Genomic DNA, 6,128 nt, shown 5'->3' on the forward strand with positions numbered 1-6,128 from the left:
TTTTACCGTTTAATGACCGGTTTGTCGATTTTAAGCGTAAAAATAAATGACAAAAATTAAAGTGCGTAAAATAAATTGCGATAAATAAAATGACAGAAAATAAAATGACAGAAAATAAAAGTGCGATGAAAAATACAATAAAACAATTATGCTTATTTAAACTTCCGTAATCATGATGTTTAACGTTTTGATTTTAATTAATTGTTACTCGGGTTAATTGTCCTTTGTCATGGTTTATTTGATACCTATCTGGTTTTTATCCATAATAGTCCATCGGTCATAAATATAAAGTGCGAGTGTCCTCGTCAAATTACCCTTATACCCGAAGTCAAATATTCCAACTAATTAAGGATTTAAACTGTGACGCAGTTATCACTTCTGTCAACAATTACACCAGTTATCACTGTATGTAATCTACCCCTGTTTTGATTAGATATGAATATTAATTTACCCACTTGATCAGTTTGAATAATCAATTACCCAACCCGAATAATTAATTAAATGATTATAATAGATTCCATATGAACGTCACTAAATAGGACAACCATAATCATTATTAATTATTAGGATAATTAATTTGAAGATAGGTTCGACAGACTCCAATGAGTTGTCACTCAATTAGACAATACCCCCCATCTATTAATAGTCAATAGTCCAATTTCCACAAGTGTCGGTCTTTTGCCCAAACCTTAATTATGGTACAAAATCCAATAACCCCGTCTTAATATTTAGTCAAACATCACGATTACTTCGGCTTAAATAAGCATAATAATAACTTAGTTACGAGACATTAATTTAAAAAGGAAGAACATAACTTACAGTGATTATTAATCGCGTAGCGTTACACGGACAGAGTTCCTACTTTAAAACCCGTAAAACATTTCTTACAATAACCCAATTATTATTAATCTTAAATTAAACTTAATATTATAAATATAAATATAAATTACATAAGAAAGAAAGAAGATTGGAAAAAGGTGTATCTAAATCATCGATTTAGATGGCCTTTTATAGGCAAATGATAAATTGAAATTTTCACTTATGACCCCTGAACTATGCTCAATTAACAACTTTTTATTATTTAATATTATTCTTATTATGAATTATTTAAATATTATATTATATTCTTGTGCATAGTTGACTTGTACTTTCAGCTCCGTTGCGTCGAGCGTTGAAAGTTGGTTCATGCCTCGATTCCGGATTTTCGAACGCTCTTTCATACTATTTTATATCGTGTACTTTGTGTTTTGCGTCTTGTACTCTTGTCATTTTTAGACGTTTCTCATCAATAAATTGAACCACTTTAATTGTATCTTGTACTTTTTAGCTTTTCGGACCTTTGTGTCTTCAATTCGTCGAATCTGCCTTTTGTCTTCGCACTTATTTAATATAAACGAATATTACTTGAAAATAGAACAATTGCAACTAAAATCTTGTCTTTCTTGAGGGATAATGCTATGAAATATATGTTCCTTTTTAGCCTTATCAATATCCCCACACTTGAGCGTTGCTTGTCCTCAAGCAATACAGTCTTGAAATAAGATAATACAAATCACACGAATCACTTCTTTATTCTTCACACTTTGTACATCAGTGATTTTGATAGAGCGGTATAAACAATGATAGTAACGATAGAACCATGGTTGAAGGTGGTTGTGCCATCCACAGTTGCCTCGGGTTCAGGTCAACGACACTTGCAATCAAATAGCCGATTTACTTTCGGTTTCCAAAGCAAAGTGCACATTTGAAAGGCGGTTTACAGTCCCACATGACTATAAAAATGTAGATCCTTAAGGAAATTGGATCTTTATGAAAACATTTGATCTTTTGAAAATTCAAGCTAGATTTTACCCTAGACAAGTTTTCTGATTTGACCCACTATCGATGTTGCAAAATATATTTGTGGATCAATATTTTGGCTAAAACTTTTAGGTTCGTGTAATCCACCGCTATCCCGGTATCGGAAAGCACACATCCAATTTACTTGTTCCGTATATTACCTTTCGGTAAACTACCGTCCGGTTGTAAAGGAAAGCGATGAACAAGAAACTGTTAGGGCAATGTCCTGTGACATGCAGATGATTATGGTCTTTTTAACGTGTCGGATGCTAGAACTATCCTTGGTAGGAGCAATAGTAAAGATCATCCTTTGATTTTTCGGTCTGGCACAAGGTCCTGTCTTTGACCATGCTATGCAACCACCGTTCTTACGGTTGACACCCGATTTGGTTCAGGTGACCTAATGAATTCCAGGTGAATTCCTAGGATTTTACGTTCAATGGTAATGAACGCATTGAAAATGGGTTTTCAGAAAACAAATCGGTTTGTAATTTTGATCAAAGTATTTTCTCGTTCAAGCTCGAGTTTAGATATCATTGAATTCCATGAGTTTGAATTCTCAATCTTTAAGGTCAATATCAAGGATTGAGTAATATCAGGCTTAAATGCTGATTTTTAATCTTTAAGGAGATTATCCTTTCTGGGGATCTGATTCATTAGTCTTATCAAGCTAATTTTCACGGTGCCTCCCCATTGTACGAGAAAAATCCTTCTCATGGTTAGGATAAATCTGACCACTTGGCGACCCTGTTTGATGCTGAGGTCCGTGGATTTCCTGCTGATTTTAGAGATGACTTTTCTAGATTTTTCGTCAACCTACAGCTGGTCTGGACGACAACTTCTTGACCTAAATCAAGAAGCGCGTGTCTTTTTCGGAAGACTTTACTTCCTTTTAATGATGGAATTGATTCATCGTGTAGATCCATCTCTTCTTTCAAAAGTATTACAATAAATCGGGTAAAACAGTTAATTTAGTCCAAAACAAAAGCACCTGCAATAAACTTTACACAAACATGTGATAGATAGTTTTTAATTGAATAACTTGGTATATTCTCCCCACACTTAGTTTCTTTCTTTGCCTTTTTATTCTCCTTTATTCCATTTTAAATGAATTCAAGCGTTTTGGGTTGTTTCTCAATTTATGTCCTTTTTGAGGTAACAATAATTTCGGTATTAACACCTAGTTTTCATCGTTCATAAATATATATAAACATGATTTTGATTTCATTTAGTTGAAAATTTTTCAAATTTTCGCAAAATTTGGCAAATAAACCAAGTGTAAACCCGAGAGAATTTATAACCCTTCCCCACACTTAAGATCATGCAATGCCCTCATTTGCATGAAATCAGACTCTAATTATAAATTCACGAGGGTGATTAGTGTAGAAAAGTGATTAAAAATACCGAGTTTGCAAACATGTTGTTGTCATATCACATTTGATATTTTGCGTCTTGTCGTCAAAATTAGTAGCTTTTGCTGAACTTAATGCTAGTCTTTGAAAGTGCGCTGTTTTACCCTGTTTTGTATATAACATAAAATACAAACATATATATACATATTTTTAAAGTTTGATATATTATCCCACGTTTAAAAATTTATAAAATATAATATATATATATATATTTTTTTTTTTGCATACTTTAGATCAATAAAATTAAAAAAATAATGATAACAAAATTTATCGCCCCGTCCTTGGGTAAAGCAATTTCGGCTCAACAACCTAGTCTTCAACTCACGACGAATTTTAGAAATCATTTTTTTCAACTTAATGAAATAAAGTAAATTTTTGTTTTTAAATTCACACAAAAATTAAAAAGAAAACATATTAATTTCATATAAAACCTAAAAAACAAAAAAATTCAGAATGGGGGGAGAAAACTAGTTCTTTAGTGTCTGCTAGTGGAAAAGACCAATCGGATTCCATTCTCGGAACTACACGAGAACAGAACAACTAACTCTAGACAGCATTTTCTTTTTAGAACATTTGAATCTCCCCACACTTAGGTAGCTGTGGTGTCAAAATTGTGATTAACTTCATCGTCAATTTCTCTTGGTCCATAATCAACTTGCATATCTGTGACTTTCTCTTTAAGCCATTGGTCGGATTCCTGTGTAATATCCACAATTTCAACTAGCTTCACCTTTTCTTTAGGTGATAGATTGGATACTAACCGGTTACATAACTTAAAGTTCCCCTTGGTTCTAGCATTGCGAATCCGTTTAATAAGTTTCTTCATTGAACTATTAATAACGGGGTCATTTAATTTCGTATCAACAACGGGGTTCTTTGTTATCATGTCATCATTAGGTGTTACTTCATTTTCCCACACTTAGGCGTTTTATTATTGTTAAGCACTACCGTTGGAGTTGGTAAAACAACATGGTTCTTACCAATCATTTTTGCTGGTTCAACGGTTTTGGTTGGTGGAGATTTAGACTTTCGAATCATAAAGGTGATCGATTTTTCATCATTACTAAGTGTCATTCTACCGTTTCTTACATCAAATAACGCCCCGGTGGACGCTAAGAATGGTCGACCTAAAATTAGAGGAACGTTTGAGTCCTCTTCTATGTCAATGACAATGAATTCGACTAGAAAGGTTAAATTACCTACTTGAACGGGTAGGTTGTCAGCAATTCCAACTGGGTGCTTAATGGTTTGATCAAGGAGTCGAACACTCATATCCGTTGGAGTTAACTCACCTACACCTAATCTCTTATATAATGAAAGAGGCATAATACTCACACTTGAACCTAAATCTGCTAGTGCATCATACATGACACAGTCACTAAGTAGACAAGGAACAATAAATTCACCCAGATCACCTATCCTAGGTAGAGGTTTTGGTGGAACTGTCTTCACCGGGTTTACTTCTACGGTTTTTATTTCTTGCACTTTCTTATTCTTCTTCTTCTTCTTCTTTCCAGAGGTATCACAAACTTTATTACCTATCACTTGCTCATACTCAACTCCTTTTCTTGAAAACGAGATGGGTGTTTTGTATGGTGCCACCACTGGCTTTACATACTCGGGTGGTGGTGGTGTTGTAACTTCTTCATTGTTACTCATATCTAAAACCTCCCCAACTTCTGGAGCTGGTTTTTCAGAATTCGTGGACACCATATTAACATTCTCATTCCGAGGATTTACTTCAGTATCACTCGGTAGCTTTCCTTGTTCCCTCTCACTCATCATGCTAGCAAGAGTACCTACGTGTTTTTCTAGATTCAAAATGGAAGCTTGTTGAGTTCTTAATGACAGATCAAACCTCTCATTCGTTTGGGTTTGAGACGTAATAAATTGTGTCTGAGATTCCATTAGCTTTGCCATCATTTCTTCTAGATTTGGCTTTTTCTCTTCGGTTTGATGTGGCGGTTTATACAAGCTAGGTCTTTGTTGATTGAAAGTGTTGTTTTGAGTTGGTTGGTTATTCGGACCTTGTTGGTTGTACGAGTTGTTGTTGGGTCCATTTGGATTGTAAAGAATGTTTTGATTTCGATTAAAGTTTAGCTTTGGCGGTTGATAATTATTCTGATAATTATTTTCCGGCCTTTGGTTCATATAGGAAACATTCTCTCGTTGTTCCATCGTTAGTTCAATGTGACAATCTTTCAATAAGTGTGGTCCACCGCATTGCTCACAACTAATTCGTATTGCGTGAATATCTTTATTCATCTTTTCCATTCGTCTTTCGAAAGCATCTATTTTTGCGGAAACGGAATCAAAGTCATGGCTAGAATCGGCTCTAGCCGCTTTAGATGATCGAAAGATATCTTTTTCTTGATGCCACTCATGAGAGTGGGAAGCAGTGTTATCAATAATTTTGTAAGCTTCAGTTGCGGTTTTCTTGATAATGGAACCACCAGCTGTTATGTCGATGTCTTTTCTTGTAGCAACGTTGACACCTTGGTAGAATATTTGTACTATTTGATAAGTGTCTAAACCGTGTTGAGGACATCCTCTCAACATCCTTCCGAATCTTGTCCACGCCTCATATAATGTTTCATTTGGCTTTTGTGTGAACGTAACAATTTCTCCTTGAAGTCTCACGGCTTTAGATGCCGAAAAAAATCTTTGAAGAAATTTTTCATCTAAGACATCCCATGTGTCAATCGCCCCTTCAGGTAACGATTCTAACCAATCTTTGGCTTCTCCCTTTAAAGTCCAGGGAAACAACATGAGATATATCTGTTCATCCTCCACTTCTCGGATTTTGAATAGTGTACAGATCCTATTAAAGGTACGAAGATGTTCGTTGGGATCTTCTTTTGGCGTACCACTATATTG

At 34.7% G+C, this 6,128-nt stretch overlaps 1 non-coding gene across 1 annotated transcript; it reads left to right on the top strand.

The window, feature by feature from the left end:
• The first annotated feature begins 5,781 nt into the window (after positions 1-5,781).
• On the top strand, positions 5,782-5,888 carry LOC139846168 (small nucleolar RNA R71). The gene has a single exon (XR_011758905.1). It is a non-coding gene; the product is annotated as a small nucleolar RNA R71 (small nucleolar RNA).
• Positions 5,889-6,128: the final 240 nt, after the last annotated feature.

The sequence above is a fragment of the Rutidosis leptorrhynchoides genome, chromosome 4, assembly GCF_046630445.1.
Source record: "Rutidosis leptorrhynchoides isolate AG116_Rl617_1_P2 chromosome 4, CSIRO_AGI_Rlap_v1, whole genome shotgun sequence".
NCBI lineage: Eukaryota > Viridiplantae > Streptophyta > Magnoliopsida > Asterales > Asteraceae > Rutidosis > Rutidosis leptorrhynchoides.